We start from the raw sequence: 23830 nt of genomic DNA, 5'->3' as shown, positions 1-23830 counted from the left end.
TAACATACAATGGTCACATACACACACACTCTTAATGACATATATCATGTACATATCTCCTTTGCAGGCCAATAGCAGAGGACCACAACTATTTCACACATACATGTTGAAAGCAAGGTCCAACGCAGCATATGGCACACAACTATGACACCATCACTCAATAAGGGGAAAACAAGCCTCATACATGAGGCAGTCAATGTGCTTTCGCATCACTAACAGGAATGTCTGACAAGACCCTTGACAGCAGTTAGTCCAACTGCATCCAATATTTGCAAGGAATATCTGTGACTAGAGTTCCATAGAAGCAGAACATAGACAGCACAAGTGGCACACATATGACATGCATTGCGCACATGACATTCCATGCACATGTCAGCCCATTTCCTAACTCCAGACACACCCATGCACCTGGTCACAACCCACCTGTCGGAAGAGGTCCCTGGAATACTAAAATGTGTACCCTGATAATACCTCCTCTACACACACCGACCAACATTAGCAAACCAGTGTGCTACACACTTTCCTAAGGTATGCCATTGTCATATAACATCTGACTGCATGGACGTCAGGTCAATTTATACACGGTCTTCTAGTTTCAAAGCCCTGTTAGCACATGTGGATTGCTTCCCCTTGTGAAAATGTCTGTTGGCCCTTAGAATGCAAGTCTCAGCTACAGGACTGGTGACAAACAGATGCAGCCCACACCTGTGATCACCTCCATGCACACCACCCATTTCAAAAAGCACTGCCCCTGATGATGCCTGGAACAGCATAGGAGTTGCCATTATGTCAAATACACCGTCAACATTGATACTAATTAAGCCGTGTAACACAGCCCTTGGGTTCATTTGTCACCTTCAAAAACACAGGATGTACACAGATTGACATGTCAACTGTCTAGTTTGTCCTCAAAACAGTCTCAGTCAGACCACTGATTATGTAACTTGTCCAGTAGCTGGCTCCTGAATCACCTTGCATTCTGTCAGTCTGACTGGCAACTGTCTGTGCGTCACACTAAAGTACCCCTGTGTCTACATATGTACCACACTTGCGTTAGCAAACCTGCCATTCATCAGGGGGCATTGGGCATGGGCTTCTTCCATGCATACACAAATATATTGTATAGCATCATCTGCCTTTTAACTGTATCATTTGAGTTACTTCCTCTTGGAAATGCAAAATTCATGGCCCATCCCTTGTCTGGGTTGCATATATGCATGAATGACAAAGTGTGACAGTGTCCCAGGGTCATAGGCAGGGATTGGGTACGGGGCTTTCAGCACAACCAGCAACCTCTGATAATGTACATGAATAATACACAAATGTCAGAACCATGACAGTTCACACACAGCATCACAGTGTGCACAACATAGTGATGGGTGGTGAATAGCTGCAAGAATAAACAGCACAGAGGCTATGATGTTCCCAGATGCAGTGGGAAGTGCAGAGGCCAACCTGTGTACAAATGTTGTAATGACACCTGCCGGAACATGACAATTGAGACATTATCTCACTCAGCACACCAAGGTTGCCCTATTGACTGTGTCCTTACACGTCTTTAGTGACAGGGTGGGACCATCCACATGTTGGTTCACATGTCCACATCTACTTTACTCACATTGATCAACAAAGGATACTCAGTAGTTACAGGAATAGCTGACACTGACTCACGATGAGTCCTGGTCCAAACTGTGACAAATTACACCCCAAACAATCTACAGGATCATCACTGGACCACACACATGGACAAGACACCTATGTGCAATTGATCACTGGAAATATGTGAACACGTGTTGTCTTGTATGCTGGTCCACCACAGCCACTTGATAGTTGGGCCTTACTTCTATGGCCTCAACTGTGGTGTCATCATACATATGAGATTGACCCTTGTCTGTCTGTGCAAACAACATGGTACCCACTTCCTCAATGCATGTGTATGACTGACTGTGGGATTCATCAACTAGTGCTTAGGAAGCTCTTACCAATACTCTAGGACATAGGATGTAGAAAATGTGGACCTTTGACATGAACATGCGTCTGCCATCCATCTGGTGCATGCTATATCACATGTGGTGTCTACGTGACCCTAAAACTTGGAAGTATACTTTACGGGTGTTGTTACATGTATGACTAACACATGCCCTTGCTCATTCCAATTTTGACTTGCATCTTAGGGTTGGACACATGGACGTCACATTCATACAACCAAATGTACAATAATGCTTCATGTGATATACACACACACTTGGTCAACCAACAAATTAGTTGTCAAAGCATACACTTTGAGCCAAAGGCAATTAGGTATTGTACACATGTTCGTCACATTGCTATCCTCTCCTTATGGCAAACATGCACAATCTGTGCCATACATATATGAAGGCCACACTTATGACCATCTATGACGTCAGCTAACTGTAAACATACTGTGAAGGGTGTAGTGGATGATGTTCCGCTGCAGTATGATGTCACACATGTGAACATACACCATCAACACCATACTGTCTTCAATTAGCCAATCTCTGATGTGTTCCAAATGTAAAATAACCAAAAAAGATGTAAGAATGCCCCAAACCAGTTAATGCACTGTAGCGGTGTGCGTCATTTTTTGTTTACCAAAACTGTATTTGCGTCATTTTTTTGGACGCATAGGAGTGAAATTTAGCCTGCATCCAGATATTTTTACAGTCCATGTATCATTATGTGGATGCGGGTTAATATTCACGTCTGTGCGTCCAAAACAATGACACAAATACAGTTTTGTGCAACAAAAAATGATGCATAACGCGAAAAAGGCGGGACTTTTCATACAGGAAGTGATGTAATAGGATATCCTGTTTACAGATCATCACTTTCACTTTGCAGTCTATGATCCTTCTAGACTGTGTGGCTGTGTAGAGAGTGTTGTCCAGAGATTTTGTGCTGTATTTGTCCTGTGTGCTATCTGTAAAGTCCTTTTGTGAAATAAATATTGTTTGTGTATACTGTAGTACTGTGTTTTGTCTACATTTGTCCATTTATCTTGTGTATTTCTTGCTTGTGGGAGTCTGTTGTGGGTACTGTTAGTTTGGGGATAGTTGGGCTCTTTTAGTGTTTAGGTTTACTTTTTTTCTGTCATTTTACCCCTACTTTCACCCATTTCCCCTTTCGTTTTCTTGTACCCCTATTCTTTCTCTTCAATTATAAGTATGTCTGGTAGGCCACGTCTTGGCAGGATGGGGCAAGAGGAGTTGGGGGGCTTCATCTGGATGGTGACACATTTCTTGCCACTCATGATCCAGGCAGGGGGCAGGGTCATACAGGGGTACCTCACAGAGGCGCGCAGAATCCGGTGGGGAAAGGTGCTGCATCACCTGCAGCGTGTGTATGCCAGCCAGAGGAGTGACCACCAGCTGAAGCACCGGTGGGCTGACCTCATCACCAGGGAGCAGGATCTCTTGGACCACCTGGGAATCATGATTGGTGGCACTGTTGGTGAGTAGAACTATTGTTATTGTGCACGATTAAATGCTCTGTAGTGACATCAGGGGATTAGTGCAATGTCTGCCAGCTAACTTGCTGACTGTGTGTAATGCTGGGGAAATATAAGGGGATCATTGATGCACTATGGCAAGGATCACAATTGCTAGCTGTCAGGTAGCACGTGCTCAGCAAACTTACAGGTAACTTTACTATGAAGGAAATTTGTGCGGCCTTTTTGTCAGCACATCTAACAAAATAGGAGCCAATCATGTCTATATAGGGTATTATTGACATAGAAGTACAGATGTACCAACATTTAGGCCAACAATGTTGACGCAATTGCTAGACTGACTTTAGAATCACTACATGATGCTGAAAATGAGTGCTGCCTTCACGTCAAATGATAATAGCAAAGTGGCTCAAACATTGGTCTCATGTTAGTCTGGAGAGTGTGGAAGGAAAGCGTTCACATAAGTACTATGAATGTGTGGGATTATTGTGTTTCTTGATCTTTTTGGATACATGTCAGTTAATGATTTTAAAACATTGTGAAAAGGTGTAAGGTGCCCTCAGCTAACATCTCAAGATGTTTGTTGGAATCGGTTGAGCCACGATCCAAATATGGATGGCAGTCCAAGTGTGTGCACATGGCTTCACATCTCCATGGTTGGTGCAAATGACCATAGCTGGGCCACATCAATTGACTATACTGTAACAATAGGATGGCTTACAGGAGTCCCTGCCCCTCCCTCTGTACATTGGGCCTATGTGCAATAAATGTGTCATGGCCACAAGGCATGTTTGACTGGTAATGCAGTCCTCAAGTAACCAGGCATTGGATGTTTCTCTTGGATGCACATGATGAGACGAAAACACTCCATATTGTTTAGTGCTCACCAATTATGGGGCAAGTTTGCAACCACATGATAGCTGGGGCCAATGTATGTGTGCAGATATGTGTGTAACTGTCACAGGAGACCCATGCTATGTACAAGTTGGCCGTGAAATATCAGATGCAGTACCATCATGTCTGAATGTCTGCCATGTCCTTATTCAGCCTACACATTGTAAATGATACTGAAATTGTTGCACTTTGCACAGATTTTGAGCACATTTCTTCCTTCCATACCTTACAGGTGGACCGGCATCCTACACTGTGGGAGAGGTGGCGACATTTGAGGACCCCGACCACTCCAATAAGTGTTGATATGCCTGTTATGTGTTGTGTTTGCTGGTTATGGACTCGTGTGAGTTGGACGCATAGCAAGGTGTGATGCGTTGGGCAAGTTTTTCACTTGTTCCATGAGTGGGAATGCAGTTCTCACATGTTTTGAGTTAGCCAATGCGTATCCAATGGTATCGTGTAGGGATTGTAGGACATCCCTGTAGGCCCCACTGTGAGTACAGGGGATAGTCATGTGTCTGACACTTGTATCACCAAGAGTCGCAATGGAAGTCAGCCCCTATTTAGTCAGCCTGTCAGACTCACATTCTCTAAGATTGGTGGAGCTAATAGTTTCCCAATAGACATCTGCTTCACTATTTACCTACGTAACTTTGAAACAGTAGGTAGAACCTCCTAACAGCATGTACTTCCACATGTAGTGCATCAAGTCTGTGGAACCTGAGTGTAATGGCCTAGGTGTGCATGCAATTCATGATCATGGGTGTTCTAGCAACTCTGTGTCTGATGTAAGTCAGGCCTCACTGGAAGTATATGTTGTGTACTAAGTTCTGCATTTCCTGACATGTCTGACCCTATGAGTGCTCTAGGGTTTGCTGACTCCAAATTGTAGATAGACCTTACCTGTGGTGTGTCTGTAGAGACAAACTTGTGGAGTTGCCTATACACTCCTCGGTGTACATGTTGTTGGCAAATTATAATTGTGTATCCACCGCCCCCCCCAAACACGGCCATGGGTTTGTGAATGGGGTACCTAGTATTGATGCTACCAGTATGTTACACATACCTGTGAATAAGTGACGGTTTGGTTGCATAGTAGTATACACACTCAGGTTTGGCACTTGGTACTATGCTGGAAAGTCCAGTTACAACTTGCAGACCATGTGGCTTTAGTTTTGCTTTCCGTACACTGACATTTGTAGCCCAGCTCTTGGTGGAGGATATGCAGCATGATTCTTAGATGTTAACTGTCAGAACTCAGATAGCAAGTCAAGGCCAGTTGTTACCCATCTTGTGGGTTATGGATGTGCTTTGTGTGATGTCACCTTTGTTGTCTGGCCTGCCATATACTTCCTCAGGGACATTCGATGCTCTGTATCGTGATATGAGCTGTTACAATTACAGTAGATGTAATGTCTGATTAACTTGCTGTGCCGTTTCACACAATGCAGTTACTAATGTGGCATATCTGCATTTGTCTTCACAGCAGCTAACATGACTCCAGACCAGATCCGTGAATTTCAGCGTCGGGCCATGCAATACCAGCACATCCTGCTGGTGGAGTCGGGGTTCCGGAGGATGGCCTGGCGATATCGCCATGAAGGTGCTTCCGGGGCATGGCGAGCATTCCCACAGGGTGGGCCTACTGTGCCCACCACAGCCACCACAGAAACAACCACCAATCACAGCCAGGAGGCCCCACCCACAGCTGCCTCTGTTGATTCAACATCTGCTGGACTTCCTGGCCCCAGCATTGCCACCGGTGCAGGACAGCCAACACAGACCTCCTCCACCGGTACCCAGACTGCCACTGCTCCAGCTGTTGACCCTGCAGCCTTCAATAGATTTGAACACAAGATGGACAAAGTGCTGCGCAAGGTGAGCCACCTGAGCCGGGACATGCGGCACATTAAACGGCGGGTCAAGGATATAAAGAGGACCCTCCAGAGGGCCAATCTCTAGACAGTTGAATGGATGGACATGATACCCTCCCCTCCCTCCTCTTTCCTTGTTCTTATAGTTAGTGGGCTTAGGGGGCTTAGTGTTAGGTTAGTATAGGCTGTTAGTTTAGTCAGTGTTAGTGGGTGGGGGGTAGGGGGTCCTGCTTGTTTCTTTTTTGACTTATTACATGTGTGGGTGGGGGGCTATGTTGGGGTTCTTGTGTGTAAAAAAAAATACCATAAAAAGCTAAAAAAATGTAAACAAAAATTACCAAAAAAATATATATTTGTTTAGGATAGTATAGTATGTGTTTAGGTTAGTATGTGTTGTCCTCAATGTGCCCCGTCTCATAAGGGGGGTGGGGGTAGATGTTTAGAACATTTCGTTACATGTGATTAGTAAGTGTAGCTTAGGTTAGTTAGGGACAGTTGTGGGTAATGAGTAGTCAGGGTAGATTAGGGTAGGTAAGATTTTTCCTTCAGTTTCCTCATCTATGCTTAGCTTTTAATAAATATTTGGTTACCCCTTAATAGTATGTGTTGAATGGTACTTGATCGTGGGTTTGGATTCAGTGTACATCTCTTTTGTACTATAACATCTGTGTCCAATGCTACAAACAAATCCCAACTGAGCTGTACGAATGGCAGCTAACCCAGAGCTACCTTGCAAAGTGTCTACCCTTTGTTGCAACCACCAATCACAGTTAATATGGATCCCAATGTGTTTCTGTTGATAATTGTGTTTTCAAAGTCACTAACAGTGCTTCCAGACTTGATACTGGAGAAACAGTTTTAGGTCTGACTGCAGTGTGATGATCATGCACACCCTTATAAGATGAGTTCTCATTGGCAATCTTGTATTCTTGTCTTCATGACCCTCATACATCATTTGTGACACAGTTCGGCATGATTACATATTTGTATGTTAACTCAGACACCTTCATTTGTGCAGTTTTTTTTTTGTATTTACTTAGATTAGTGTGGCATGTTTATTGTGTTATTTCTGCATGTTGACAACATTTAGCAGGCACTATTTGATGACTTACTTATCCCCTGAGGAAGGATTCTTCTGTCCTACACAGCATGGTGGTGTATGGTTTCTCACTTCATCAGATTATTCCCTCAGGATGGGCAGAGTATGATGCAATCATGGTCACTGTGCAGATTTCTCTAACTACATAATATCTGGACAGTTGTATTGACAAGCTACGTTATTTGACAGTAGGCACATTTCAGTTATCTACTGCACAGTTGATATGTCACATTACACTGAGACAGATTTGTTGTGTAAGTGCTATTTATTGAAAAGTGCTGTAGTGCTATATGTACATTGTCCATGATTGTGAGTCCATTATAGTGATATCTTCCATTGTGATCCAACACAAGGGTTTACCAAAATGCTTTTGTCATGCTGGGGTTGCTGTTTCAGACAGTGCAGAGGGACAGACTTAGCCATTGAGTAGGAGAGAGACAATCACTGGGCTGGGTGACAAGATATACAGTGGTTAGCAGAACAGTGCTTGAGTACAGTTGTTGTAAGACTGGTATGTTTCAAAACGCAGGACTTTGGTAATAGTTGGCCATGTGGCAGGGACTAGTGCTTCCGGGTACTTTTCCTTGTGAATGTGATCTGTTCCATGTCTTCTTCTTCTGATGTGTGTGTTGCCTGCTTTGTCCTTGTTGTTGGTTGTGAAGGGGCAAAACACACCTCAGTGTTAGAAGACGTGGAGTCAGACATCCCAGTCGCTGCTCCCGGTGAAGGTCTTAAGGGCAGTACTGCTGCAAGGAGGGCCTGCTGGGTCTTGAGAATAGCAGTCACATCACAATGGTAGGCAGCCAGGTCGGCCCTGAGGGGTTCAATGTTGCATTCGTGCACGCATTGACAGGATTGCTGTTGTAGGTGTTGGGTCAACTGTATTACAGCTGTGCTGATTTCCTTCTGGGTTTTCTGCAGTTCCTGCAAGATAGATGTTAGGGCTTGCATAGCTGCTGCCTGATCTGCAAATGACATCATGCACAAACGCACCCCCTCAAGGCTGGCTGCCATATTTTGCATCCCCACCCGCACCTCCTTGGCCAGCTCCCGCTGTACTCCAACTACAGTTCTCTCAAAGGTGGTGCCAGTGTCGTCTGAGTCCTCAGCTGTATTGGAGCTGGCAGGTCTTACAATTGGGGAGGTGGGTGGCTCCTCTCCGATGGCTGCTTGTTCTGGGCTCCTCCTTGTGACAGAAGGTGGGGTCTGGAGGGTTTCAAGGACCTTTTGGATAGTCTTCTGGGGAATGTTTATCGGCTCGTCATCCATGTCATCAGGGAAATCTGGGACAGGCATATCGGCAGGAGATCCATCTTCCTCTGCAATTAAACAGGGTACAATTAGTGTGTCTGTGTTGTGACAATTTTGATGTGACGTGCCTGCCTTTTGATGAATTCACTTTGTGATCTTGTTTTGTATTAATATCTGCAGTCCTTCAGATGGGCATTGTTTCAGGCCTATGGCCCACCTGTGTGTCACATGTATGTTATTGAGTTATCAGACTTGTCAGCCTCATCGCCTCTAGGTGTTGGTTTATGCCAAATAGAGAATTGCCACCTTCTTGTCCTACTCGACCCTCCGTGTATATCCATTCTCATGGTGAGACCTTTCACTGGCTGCGGGTGTTCTGATGGCCCTGGCAGCACACTTAACAATCTGGACCTGCCCCAATCCCTGATTGTTCACATCGACTTAAATGTAATTGACATGTGGCATATCCTATGCATGGCAATGTTATGATCTGATATGGATGTTGACATTGTTAATGGGTCCTGCTGATGTTGGGTAATGTGTGTTGCATTGGATTGCCCTGATAGTCGTATCAGTGTCCTATTTCGTCCTCTGACTGTGCAGGTGTATTTCAGTGACCAGTTACATGTGTCCCCTCCTCAATGCTGTTGTCTGAGCAGTATGACATTTGGGATGTTGCCTTGTTACCCAGGCACAGGATGGACCCTGACATATGCAGCATGGGTGTGTCCTTAGTGCTGTGTCGCTACTATTGTTGTCGGTTTGGCTAGAGGATTGCTAATAGGGCCCTAGTTAATGTAGTAGGTATGTTGGCTGACGAGTGCCAGGATGTAAGTTTGACGTAGTGGCCTTCCCTCCTGTCGTGGCTTTCCCTTTGCTCCATCGTTGGCATGACTGCATGCCCCCATGGGACTGTTGTTGGTGTAGTGTAATGGTGTGCCCCAGCTTCTGTCTGTGCAGACCATGCCCCAATGCCATGCCCCTTTTCCCATGCCACTCCATGTATATGTTGAGTTCCAAACATTTTGTGGTCGGTACCCCCCCGCTTGCAGTTAACATTAGTGCATTTTAAATCCCCATGCGACTTACCCTGCATGTGCGTTGTCTCCTGGTAGTCTGCGCTGTCCTGTCCTTGAATCCCTGTGACGATCTCCTCAGGGATGACGGCTGCAACCATCTCCTCCATGTCGTCCAGGGCCTCCTGGTGTGCTGGACTTCCACCTCCAGTCTGCAGTGCTGCCTTCCTGTTCCTGGCCATCTTTTCCTTGGTCCTGCGTTTGCAGTCATGCCAGCGTTTCTTGCACTCGATGACAGTTCTGCGTACTTCAGCCACACTGTTAATCTTGTCAACAATTTGTTGCCATATAGCCTCTCTCCTACTGATTGGCAACTTTGATGTGACAAACAGTTGGTGCTGGTGTTCCGTCACCTCTTTAACCAGGATTTCCTGCTCCTCTGCACTGAAGCGACACTTTCTTTTCTTCTTAAAACTGTCCTGGTTCTTGTGTGGGTCCTCCTGGCTGGTTCCTGGTCTGCTGTCATCTTCCTGGGGTATGTAGTGGCATCTGGGATCCATTTTGGCTCTCCTCTGGTTAAATGGCTGTGTTCGCTGGGGTTTTTGACGCTATTGCGTAAAAAAAATGGGCGCATATCCGGTTTGCGTTGTCGTAAATCGACCCAGAGTCATTTCCGCCACGTTAACGTCGTTTTCCTTTACGACTTGACGCCGCGGTGTGCGTCAAAAATAATGACTCCCACCTGTTGTTTGCGCCGCCGTGCGTCAAAGTATAAATATGTCGTCCGCACAGCGCACCAAAATGGCGTTAGCCGAGCGTAATATTTTTGACGCAAAACTGCGCAGTTTGTGTCAAAAAGTATAAATATGGCCCTAAAAGTCTAGAATTGAGGGGATAAAAAAGAGTGGTTCCCAATTCGAACACCCAGCTGAGTACCCGACGGCTGCTCCTGAGGAAGCCTCATCGCTAAACTCTGTTTCAAAGCTCTGATTATGACATCCACTCCATCCTGTACTACTTTCGGGGTATGTTGAGGAGGGTGATGGAGGGTTTACACTTGACGAGGGCTGGTAGGATCGTACACGCCTGGAGGATTAACCAGTTGTAGGAAGCTGGCCTGGTGTGTGGTGAGCACCTATGGTGTTATCACCTTATACCAGATCCAGGTCTCGCCTATTAGTGAGGTGTAGACATTGTCTAGGAAGCCAGGGCTTTCTAGAGGTAGCTGTGGATGAGCAGCCAAGACTGATCTAGGAGACATGCAAAGCTTATGCAATACACCGTAGTCTCACAGCACTTATAGGAATGAAAGAACCACACAGTGTTACAAAAATAAAGGTACTTTATTATAGTAACACAAACACTAAAATACAGTATAGGCAATACTCCCCTAGAAGGTGAGTAAACACAATATTATGTACTCATTAGAAATCAGAGATAGGCATAGAAAAAAATGGAAAACATTGCACTAACAGAAAATAATGGAGACCCCAGGGGTAGACAAAACCTTACACTAAGTAAGGGGAATGCAAAAGTCAGCCCCCCACCAAGGAAGTGGAATTTGTAGAGGGGAGCTGGAGAAACTACGAACCCTAAAAGGTAAGTACCAGGGTCCCCCCCCAGCAACCTGGAGAGAAAAGGTAAGTACCTGTTTTTTTGCCAAACCCACAGCTAAACTTTGTAAAAGGACTGTGCAAGTCTCAAGCAAGACTGGAAGAAACCAAAGGTGGATCCTGACAGAAAAGGACCTGAAAATGAAGGGGTCTAAGTCCAGTTTGAGTTGGAATGTTGGCTGGGGCAGGAGCCGCTACCCACCCTTCAGGAGATGCGGGACCAGGTCGACAGTGAAGTCAAGAAGTCAGCTGTGCAGCACTAGAGCAGGAGAAGAGTTCCAGAAGTGATGCAGGGATGTCCCACGTTGGAAGAAGAGTTGCAGTCAGTGAGTGGTGTGGAAAAAAATACCAACAGGCCTTGGCAAAGGCAAAAGTCGCAGATAAAGAGTTGCAGAGATGCTGGGGAGCAGGAAGGTCCAGGGGGACTTAACCCACAGAGGGGAGTCCCTGGTGATCTTCAGCAGTGAAGAGTCAGAAGACGAGGATGCAGCCCCCACAGGCAACTCACAGGCAGCAGGCACAGGAATCGCATTGAGGCCCACTCAGCACACCTGGAGAGGAGTCCCATGTCGCTGCAGCAGCAGGCAGGAGACTGCTTTGCAGGGAGGAGTGCTGGAGGCCGGAGCTACATGAAACCTAAAGATCCCTTGGAAGAAAGGCCAACAAGCGTTGGTAGCTGCAAAAGTCACGGTGCACAGGTGTACTGTCCTGTAAGGAGAGGCAAGAGCTTATGGTCTCCCAATGTGGACAGCTGGTAGAAAGGAGCAAGGTTACTACTCCTGTGATGCAGATCCACGCAGTTCCGGAGAGAGTATCCACGCAGCTGGTCGTCATTGCAGTTGGTGTCTGCAGATGCAGGGGAGTGACTCCTTCACTCCAAGGGAGATTCTTTCTTCCTTCATGTGCAGGCTGAAGGCTTGACACCCTCTGAGGATGCACAGCCATGGAAATGTTGCAGTTGCTGGAAGGAGCCGAAGAAACAATGTTGCAAAGCAGACTCATCGCTGGAGTTGCAGATTGTCGGTTTCTGGGGGGTCCAGTTGCAGTCCTGGTGGCCAGAAGATGAAGTAAATGATGCAGAGAGGTCCTGTTGGAAACTTGCACATTGAATCTGAAGATCTACCCTGGGGGTGGGAATAGGTGGCTGCTGCCCCTCAGGGACTACATTAGAAGGAACACTCTGAACAGCTGCGGCTCCAGCTGGTGTTTCAGAACTCGCTGATTCCCGTCAGACCTTTGAGAAACACTGTACATATATAAATTGTGCCAGTTTGGGAATTATCGTTTTCAAGACCTTCATCAACTATGGTTAGTGAGATTTTTATATGCGGTTGTGGCTCACGGTTAGCTCTCTGAGAAGCCCTATACATGCAGAATACTGGTCTGGGTTGGGATGATCGTTTTCAAGCTCTACGCCCCAAAGGTTATGAGAAATATTTATAGTCGGTTTTGGGGATCCTCTGGGCAACACATCAACAGTCACCCCTACAGCTGTTGAACATGTACCTGCATGAAGTTTATGGGGATCTGGCTGTGCTGTAACTGTGCTTTTTAAGGATAGATCTGAAGGGACGGTTTATAGGTCCAGGACTGTGGGTTTATTTTTCTTCTTTAAGGAAAGAAGACTTGAATTTGGTTTATTTAGTGTGAGATCAACCTCCTGGCTTTTGCATGACCCTGGCTGTTGTATGTCTGCGGATGGAAGTGTGCACCCTTTGAGATCTACACCCCTAGCCAAAACTGGCCTTCCTGTATGCATGTTCACTGTACTGGTTGTGGATTTTACTGGTAAAGCAGAGTAGGGGTTAGAGTAACAAGTGTCTCTTAGGCATGCATTTACAGAGTCCACGCGCTGGGCGTCTCTCACCAGTTGCTGGCGTTGGGTCATTTTGACAAATCTTTGTGATGTCCTTTAACGGCATCGATGTACGCGTGACCATTAATGGTACTCTGGCGCTAGTCTTTTTATGTTGGCTCAATGATTAAAACAAAGAAAACACACACACATCAGAAAAAAAATTGTAAAGCAATTGTTAGGCAGGCGGTTACAAGGTCATAAAGTTGTAAATAGTTATTTAGGCTTTTTTTTCCTAGCCCTTACTAGATTCTGGAGGAACACGATTCTTGAGACCAAAATACATGAGGGTTCTTTTGGTGCTACATTTTGTAAAACACCCCTTACTTTATAGCCTGTCCAGCTACAGGCCCACATACTTCCTTTTTTTGAACGATGTTCCAGCCTTTCCAGGTCTCAATGAAGCTCTGGCCAACACTTTTGCTGGAAGGTCTACCTTTTGCTGAGATTTGACATAATCTTGAGCTTCCAGGGGAAATGTGAAGAAAAGTGAATCACTGTCACATTTCCAATATAATATAACGCTTTAGCACACTCTCTGAGGGCACGAAGGAGTCTTTGAGGGTTTTGGAATGCACAAAACTGTTCCCACTCCTAGTGCTCATGGGGTAATCTTGACACATCATTTATAAAAGCCCACCCCATATTCACCTGTAATACAAAGGCTATGCTGTATGCTGTCCAATGCGACTTTAGACTCTAAGATTTGTTTTAGCATTTCAATAGCTATCTGCACTTCTGCTTCATAAACTAAAAACACACAAAAGAATAGATTTAAAAAAAATAACTTCAATGTTGAGACAATAAAGTTATCAACGGTCTCAGAACTATAGTGCTCTGAATATCTGTACCTTGCTGAAATTCAACTGTTTCCTCATGGCTCCATGATCTTGTGTGTGGAGCAGATAGATTTGCTTTAAAAACAACTCTAACAAACAGCACATGTCATAGTTGATTGAGTCATTTAAAAAAATATTCTAGATGTGTTGTTTCATAATATAATAAATCTTGTAAAGTTGCTGGAAAGGGCATTCTTAGCGATCTTTGTAGCACAAAGGGCTAATTAAGGCAAGGGCTTTCAAACGGCGCTAAACATTTCTGGCATCTAAGAACAAGGACTGCGCTAGATTCGTAACTCCAACATTACAGAATTGCTCAAAGCATATTAGAAATAACTCCTAATCAAAGCTCACACTTTATACACATAGTGGGCATGATTACAACTTTGGCGGAGGGGGTTAATCCATCCCAAATGTGACAGATATCCCACCTGCCATATTACGAGTCCATTATATCCTATGGAACCAGTAATACGGTGGGCGGCATATCCGTCACATTTGGGACGGATTAACCCCCTCTGCCAAAGTTGTAATTAGGCCCATAGTTTTCTTTCTACACTGCTGCCCCCAGGACCTGTTGCTCCGGACCTTTGAAAACACATTCAAAGCATGTCGCTGACCTTTAACCTCTGGCAAACCCATTGTCTAAACAACAAATTTTATTTGTACATTTTTGTAAAACACAGATTTTCACGTAAGCAATGCAACACAATGAAACAAACAATATGCTTCAGGTACCGTGCCCTTAAGGGCTGCATTGTCAGAATTTTACACTTTTACTTAAGCCTGGCACAGAATTGGTCAAAGCATATTAGAAAATCAACACACATTTTACATCAGAGCAATTTGTGCTAATACACAGAACATTAAACATTTAAATATTCAAGAGCTAAACTCTTCTGTGCAAAAAAATAAAACAACACAGCCCTTTCATTTTTGGAATACTTACATTTGCAGGTGTTTGGGGATGGTACCTACAGGCTGTTGTTTCTCAATCACAATGGGACCAACCCTTGGAGCTAGCTCAAACCTGACTACAGAGTCCTATCCTGTTCAGTGCCACGCTGAGGCCTTTGTCACAACCAGAGTCTCAGGCCGTGGCCTGTCGCAGCCTACATTGCAATCTGGTTTAAAGCCTGCTGTCGACCTTTTTTTGTACTTTTCTTTTGTAAATGCTGATTTTCCCGCAACCTGCAGCATGCTAAGCTAAGCCACTATGAGGTTAAGCTAAGATACTGTTTTTTTCAAACCATAAAAGAAGCAGGCATTTTTTAGACCAGGAAAAATAGAAACTGGGTCTACTTATGCAACACATGGAATAGATAAACATAATTTAAAAGTTATATGCTATTATTGTTTTTACCTGCAGCAGAAATTGTGCTATATCACCCAGTTGCTCCCTGCATTCGGCTCAAAGCTTTGCTCCATCTTGCTTGGGGCCCCTTAGCCCACAAGCTTAAACCCACAGTTTCCCTGCTGCTTCTGATTGTGTGTGTGCAGCCTTGGAACGGCATTTATACTTTGTAAACCTTGCTAATTATGCATGGATCCACTTTAGAAAGTTGAGGAGTACCAGCCATCTGTGTATGGCTTCCATTCCCTAGCAGTTGGCTGCTTCTGAGTGTGTGTGAGGCCTTTGGGACGGCATTTTATACTTATAGAGCTTGCTAATTATGCATGGGTCCACTTTGGGGAGTTGAGGAGTACCAGCCATCTGCATATGGGTTCCATATCATAGCAGTTGGATGCTTCTGATTGTATGTGTGCAGCCTTGGGACGGAATTTTATACTTAGTAGATCTTGCTAAATATGAGATGGAAGCAATTTGGGGAGTTATCTCCATGTGGGTTCCATTTCATAGCAGTCTTGATTCAATTCTGAATTTATCTAGACACTTCTAGCAAATGTCCTTTTTTAAAGTCAATAATGCACCGTCCAAGATAAGATAGATGAGCTTAGGGAGACAGTGGGGCCCTGGAGGCTTCTGTCTGTGTCTTTGCCCAAACCTCTTATTGGGAGAGCCCTCCAGTTGTCTCATCAATATTTCATGACTGCAGCAGTCAGAACATGCCATGGGTTGCCTTGTTAGAGTCTCACATATTGTACACCCCACAGAGAGTTGTAATTCTGGCTGTAACAAAGCCCTAGACACAGGGCAATGGGGCCCCTACCTGTTATGATAGCATCCTAGCCACGTGGTAGAAACATGAGCACGCGACTAGCATGTGACCTGGATGTTGTCACACCACATGCAACCCAACAGAGTCATGTGACCCCCACAAAGTGATGTCACTGCCAGGGGAGGACCCCCAGAAGTCCTGGTAACAGAAGTGACCTCACTTCCGGAGTGGCAGAACAACTGTCACTTTTTGCATGATGGCAGAAGGCATCCCTCCTTACTACTGATTAGAAAATGAACCTTTCTTCCACACAGATCAATATTCAGCACTAGTTCTGTGAGGTTGTCATTGTCAGTTATCATGCTATTATGAATGGAGTATTTTTTGGCATTTTTAGTGTTGAGTGTTCTGGTTATACAGAGTAGGCTGGGGTGAAATTTTCATTGCACCAGTTTAATCTCATATAATTTATTTTAAATTTTTACCACCACATACCCAGATACTGTACAAGACAACAGTAAAGCAAACTGGGATACACAAGTTGAATTGCACAGTGTCATGGAAAAGCCCATGGTTTTCTCTTACAGACAGCCACACCAGGAGCGGCAAAGCAATAGACAATAGCAAAATAACAATCAGGGTCAGCCCCAAACTTGTGTTTCTCACTTTTCTCAGACAAGGATCGACGAGGGCAAGGTTCCAGCTGTATTCCCCTAAATTTGGCCCAATCCTTCTAAACCATGTGTTGCTTCTGTAGACAGCCCCTGGCTATGTATTTGGGGCGCTCGCTCCAGGCACATACAATAGTCTACTCCTTAGGACCACAGAGCCTCTGATGAGGCCATAGCATCCTCCCATGCCCTTTCAATATTGCCTTTGACTATTACCAGTCCCAGCCAGATTAGTGCTCTCTCATATATCCCTCCCCTATAACTGCCTTGATGTCAGTTATTCGCTGGATGCTGAAGTGGTCAAATGTGTTGACCCTTACTACATTTGTACTCGATAAACGTATTTCATCACCTACCTTGACTCTTGTGCTATTGAACGCAACATTGGGGTCCTTGGGGATCTTCCATCCCAGCATCGTCTCTAAGGTTCCAAACACTCTGCTCCAAAAGCATGATAATGCAGGGCAATGGAAGAAAATTTGTATAAGGTCTCCCCTGGGGTCACCATAGCGCAAGCAAGCTCCCGAAACAATTAGTCCCATTGTGAACAGTCTCACTCTTGTGAGGTATGTACAGGTAATATCAATCTCTTGTAATTTCTGGCATTTCATATTATGCTTGTCATGCAGAATTCTGCCACTACATCTGATCACATAATTATAGACTGTCTGTGCAAAAATCCTATCACAGGAGCATGGGTAACATGCGAACAACCAGAGTACAAGTTACTTTTGTTCAGTGCACTGGTTTTGTTTTTTTTTTTCTTTTAGCATGAAAGGTGTCCTTGCATCCACAATGGATGCAATGGTGCATTTCCTACTAAAATATAGCTCTACATGGTGGATTTCGATTTTACATAATTTTGCATTATTTTCCCCAACATTTGAGTAATTATGCAAAATGAAATGACCCTAATTCCACACATCCGTAATACAGAGGACTGGCTTGTGGATATCCTTATGGTTGTGAGTTCTCTCAGATGGTAGCCTGATTTATGGTGTTCCCTGGATATGGCAGCATTCTTCAGAAGTAAAGAAGAGTTTTTATATAAATGGATATGCAAAACGTTTGGAACTGACTTCTCTTTTGACAGGTACTAAAATCACTAATAATTGACAGGCAGTCACATGCATTAGGAAACTGATAACTGGAGTTTTCTACATATTCTAAGATGCTGGAACTGGTTTTCAACTTTCACATGACCAGTCTGGTGTGGAAAGAATCTACCGCTTGGGAGCCACAAATTGGGAAATGGGAAAAGTAGCAAAAATAGGGGGAGTCAAAATGGTGGGGCTTTAAGGAGCTGTCAGTGGTAGTCGGACAACAAATTGTTGAAATATAGATATGTAGCAGTGAGTAATGTGGACGATTTTCACTGAGGAGTTCTGAATGACATAAAATAGACAGGAGCACAGGCAAAAATATCCTTGTTTTTCACTGTTATCCATCTACAATTTTATGTTATCTATAGCTGCCCAAATCACCTGTCCTTGCTTTCAACAACTCTGCAGGTATAGATGAGTCCTGGGGGAGCCATACACAAAATGGCCTCACCTAACTCAGCCCACACAGCTGGAATCAAAACACGTTTAAATCAGGGTTTATTTCCTGGAAACATGAAGGGACAGAGTGAGGGCCTCAGCACTAATACAGGAAGGCTGTCAGAACTCGCCTTAGTCCGTAGCATCAGGGCCCATGGATGGACCCCGCAGTACTACGAATGCTGCTACAAAGGGTAGAAGGCAATTTGGGGGGAGAGTAATTAGTGAAATTAGTGCAGATCCTTCTGAAGTAAACCCAATCCCTAATATGGAGATCTTGAATTTGCCCCACCGCAGCTTGTTCTGGTTATAGCTGAAGTGCCCGCTCTCAGACGTGGCCAAACAGAATTGTGGGTGGAGCTTCACATTAGAACTGTTCACTGGGTGGGCAATCATAAATACATCAACCCCTGGAATATAAATGAGATTACAATGGTGCGAAGAGTGGAATGAGTGGGAGGCTCAAGAAAGAATATTAGCAGGGACTATACTGTGGTAAACTTTCGTAATCCCTCCTGTGTGAGGCACATATTGAAGGTGCAAGAGGCAAGAAATGGTAATGATTCTAGAATTATATCGCCCCCTTAGGCTATTTTTACAAACCCAGAGCACTGAATGTCTCTCCACATACCTCTGACCTATTAAATCTTGGGCCCCCGCGGTACATCAAGACAGATTCTCTGTGCTAAGTGACATAGCTGATATCGACAGACTGGGAGTTAGACCAGCGAATAGTAAGGAGTCATCTCCTAACAGTTTAGTGACCTCTCCCCAACTCATTATTATGCCCCACCTAGATGATGCTTCAGGCCGCTTCAATCCCACATGAAAGATATTGAGCTGGAATGTGGCAGGGCTCCATTCTAAGATCTTGTTGCCCCACTAGCAAGCCTTTGTAAGGCGCTGTGATATTGTCATGCTTCAGGAAACCTGAGATATCCAGATTAGACATTGATGGTTTCCTGTGTCATAGCGCTCTGGCTTCTGAATCCCGCACAGGCCGTGCATCTGGGGGCTAGCTATTTGGGTGAACTAAGCTGCTAGTGGCTGTGTTTGTGCCCTTAACAGCTTTCAAGTATATAGGTATAAGAGGGGTATGACTTTGCACCTAGTTAATTTCTATAACAATGATTTTACCAATATTCCCAAAACAAAATGTCCGGTTTTATTTTATTACATTAATTCACTACTGAGCAATGTTGTTAACAAGGGGCATGAGGCTCTACTGTGCCTAGCTGGTGATTTTAATATTAAACTCTCATTGCAGTTTAGTCCATTTTATGCTGCCACAAGTGTTTTGGCTAATCTGTCGGTGAGCACTCTGGTAAGTCCTGATCCCAAAAGTCTAGAGCTGTCGACTTACCTAACCTCTCATGACCGAAGTAACATAATGGATGTGGTGTGTGTAAATAATTGTCTGGTGCCAACCTATAGGGGAAGAGGTTGTTCCTCTACTATTGATTACTTTTTCATTTTGTCTAATTGAATAGTGCACATTGTGTACGAGAAAGTGGTCCCCTCAAACTTTGGAGATCACAACCCTATTGAAGTAGCACTCTTGATGTAACTAACGCCTCAATATAGAGTAGATAGTAGAGCAAGTAACATTCAACCCTCAACAGATAATATTAGATTGTGTGGAGATTAGGTGAGCCACTACTATTATTCACCCAAATATTGAAGGAGAATCTAGGGTTTGTAGAGGCATATTTAGTAGAAGAATACAAAGACCATCAGCTGACGTGAGCTTTTACCAATCTCTGTACTAATATTAGGAAAGCCCTGTTGAGACCCTCCCCTCTGCACCTAATATACTCAGGTTGTTCAAATGCTCTGTGGGTAATCGACTATTATGTCAAGCACTTGTGGCAAAGCCAAGGATCTCTTTGTGGTGGCCAGTTTGTGGAGGTATTATAAAGTGGACACCGTCAAGCGAGGAGGGAAGTGATAACACAGCAATGGGACTTTCTTGCAGTGACAGTAGACAAGAAGAATAGAGAACTCCTCTGTCTGCTGTGATGGAAATGAGTAGAATAAATTTAACTGTAAGCCCAATCAGTTGTCATTTCACCAGTGAGTCTTGGGAGACTCATTTTACAAAAATCTATGCTTCCACGTCCACTGGTATAGAGCCCTCTCTGGTTACCACCAATTGCTCCTCAGATGTCCAATTAACTCTAAGTGAAGTAGAGGATGCTATTAGCTAGAGTACTGACGATAAGACCACCGGTCCGGACGGGGTACCTATTGATCATATAAAGTGTAATCTGGAATTTTACGAACAAATTTGTAATAATCTTGTTAATTCCCCACTACCAGACTCTTGGAAAACCTCAGGTTTGGTACCATCTTTATGAAGGGAGATCACTCTCACCCAAGGTATTAGAGGCCCATTTCCTTAAAAAAAACACTTCTGTTAAAATTCTAGGGATGGTGCTGCACAACAGGATTGTAGAGTGGATACAGGATACTTCTGTTTTGTACCCTTGCCGGTATAGGTTTAGAAATTGGGTGGGGACCATTGAGAAATGTCTTCATTTGTCATTGATTATTGGAAAATACACTGTTGCTAAACGTTCCCCTCTACACTTGGCATTTATGGACCTGACCTCAGCATTTGACTGTGTCAATCACTAAACTACGGGAAAGCCTTCTCTCTTACATGACGGATGAAGCACTGTTGCACTTTTTGGCATATTTGCAAAGAGATATGAAGGACAGAATCAGAATTAGTACAGATGGTAAGGTGCCCAACGATATAAGAATTTTACAGGGGTTGAGACAAGGTCGTGCTTTGGCCCATTCTTTTATTCATTTTATATATTAATAAGCTCCACCACCTTTTAGTTACTGCCAATCTAGAAGTACCTATAAACAAAGGGCTATCGCTACCTTCACTTCTTTACGCTGACAACTCTGTGCAGATAGCACAAATGCTAAAAGCCTTGCGTCTGCTGATGGATTTTATGGGTACCCTGGATTTACAAACTCATTTTGCCAAATCCTAATCCATGTGGCCCGAAGAGTAAGCAGCTAGCAATCCTTTCTGTAGGTACTAAGGGGCATATTTATACTCCGTTTGCGCCGAATTTGCGTCGTTTTTTTCGACGCAAAACTAACTCCATATTTATACTTTGGCGTTAGACGCGTCTAGCGCCAAAGTTCATGGAGTTAGCGTCATTTTTTTGCGTGAACACCTTCCTTGCGTTAATGATATGCAAGGTAGGCGTTCCCGTCTTAAAAAATGACTGCGATGCATATGCGTCGTATTTATACTCCCGGGCAAAAATGACGCCCAGGAGTGGGCAGGTCTAAAAAACCCGCATTTGCGCTGGATTTTAGCGCCTGGGTCAGGGCAGGCGTTAAGGGACCTGTGGGCTCAGAATGAGCCCAGAGGTGCCCTCCCCTGCCCCCAGGGACACCCCCTGCCACCCTTGCCCACCCCAGGAGGACACCCAAGGATGGAGGGACCCACCCCAGGGACATTAAGGTAAGTCCAGGTAAGTATTTTTTTTAATTTTTTTGTGTGGCATAGGGGGGCCTGATTTGTGCCCCCCTACATGCCACTATGCCCAATGACCATGCCCAGGGGACAGAAGTCCCCTGGGCATGGCCATTGGGCAAGGGGGCATGACTCCTGTCTTTGCTAAGACAGGAGTCATTTCAATGGGGGATGGGCGTCGTAAAAAAATGGCGCAAATCGGGTTGTGGCGATTTTTTTGCCTCAGCCTGACTTGCACCATTTGTGGACGCCCATACGCCATTTTCCCCCTACGCCGGCGCTGCCTGGTGTACGTCGTTTTTTTTAACGCACACCAGACAGCGCCGGCGGCTAACGCCGGCTAACGTCATTGAATAAATATGGCGCCCGCATGGTGCTTCAGAATGGCGTTAGCCGGCGCTAATTTTTTTGACGCAAAACTGCGTTGGCGCAGTTTTGCGTCAAAAAGTATAAATATGGGCCTAATAGTTTAAGATGCACCATCACCTTTTCCCCTTCTGGGGGTCACTTTCGTTGCTTCTGGGTCTTGGATGCCTCATATTTCACAGAGCATGTCGTAGCTGTCTAGGGCAGTTGGCTTACAAAGTAATTCACCCCAACCATCTGGAGGGGGCGCTTTTAGCCCCTTGTTACATATTTATAAAATCAATGCACTCCTATTCCAACATACAGAGCTAGGATATGGGGTATCTCCAATTGTGATGCTATCCAGACCAAATAAAACAGGTTTTGTAGGAAGGTGCTGTCAGCCCCCATACCATCTTCTTATGCGATCTGCCATGAAGAACCAGGCTTACCCAATACAAAAGACTACATTAGAGTTCGCCCTGTGGTTAACAGTTTGGAGAAGTGCAGAGGTCACTTTAACCAGGAATATCATTAAAGGACTGTCTTGTCTGTGAAAGAGGACACCAAATCCCATGGTTAGCAGGTGTGAAGTCTGTTTTTCGATTGGTTTACCCTGAAAATATTGCGAATGCAAACAACAAATGTGTGCAGCAAACCCTGTTTAATTTTGAGCGTTCCACTGGATTGAATGAGGATGTGGTTGCAGCCAACTTGCCTACCAGCTGTCCCTTTACAGCGAGGGGGAGCTGGGAACGTAGATTGCTGTTTCGGTTTGGGGCTGTGACACTAAAGTACTTATTATGCTTTCCACTGGGCTTTCAAACGAACCTTGATGCACTCCCCTGCTCCTTTGATGGGAGCTCCGGTCAGTCTATGCAGCACTTTGCACTTTTTTTGTAAATTTTACTTCAGATTCACAAAACACTTTTTACTTCCGCTTATCAAAAAAAGACAAAAATAGAGACTTTAGGATGGCCTTCAGTTTCCTGCTACAAATGCTGAATGCAGAGGCAAGCAGAGTGGTTGTTTGTGCTCGTCATGCCATGCTTTCTGATTAAGATGGCCCTGTTCAAACTGTGATGATTTTACAAACTGTCATAAGGTGGCTTTAATTCTGTGTGAAAAATCATGTTTTCTCCTGTATTGTGTGTTTTTATACTTTTAATGTGATTTTTCTTTTATGGATATTTGATTATCTGAATAAAGATGTTTTTGACTGACTGACTGAAGCAACACCAAGTAGCTCTTTACTTAATCTAGACAGGGTTGGATTTGTAAGGCAGGCACTCGGGCAATTGACCTGCTTCTGAGTTGCAGCTGTGGGCTGTTTTTTGGGCAGCGGATCTGTCTGTGCTGTTCAAATACCATTAGTGGCCCATTGAGGGCCAAAGCAGCCTTGCCCTTCTGTAGCCCTGCAGTTGGAGGCAGATGGGCCTCTCTTGCTTCCTTTTCCCCAACGGGGCAAGAGGTGTCATTCCCAGACCACAGCTGTGCCAGCCCATAGATATAAAAAGCTGACTTGGGCCAGCTACAGGCACATTGATGTATACAGATTGAGCATGGGCAGGGGGCCTCACAAAAAGTGGCCTCACTGATATACAGGTGTGGTTCACCAGGGTGAATTAATCCATGCACAAGGAATGTTAGCAAGGTTTGCAATTTGTTAAGAAAACAAAACTTAAGTGTCAATATGTGCTTGAGAGATCTTTATAGCTAGAATGATAGTCCTGTATGTTAG

Source organism: Pleurodeles waltl, chromosome 4_2 (assembly GCF_031143425.1).
Source record: "Pleurodeles waltl isolate 20211129_DDA chromosome 4_2, aPleWal1.hap1.20221129, whole genome shotgun sequence".
In the NCBI taxonomy this organism is placed as follows: Eukaryota; Metazoa; Chordata; class Amphibia; order Caudata; family Salamandridae; genus Pleurodeles; species Pleurodeles waltl.
Note: the sequence above shows the minus strand (reverse complement) of the source record.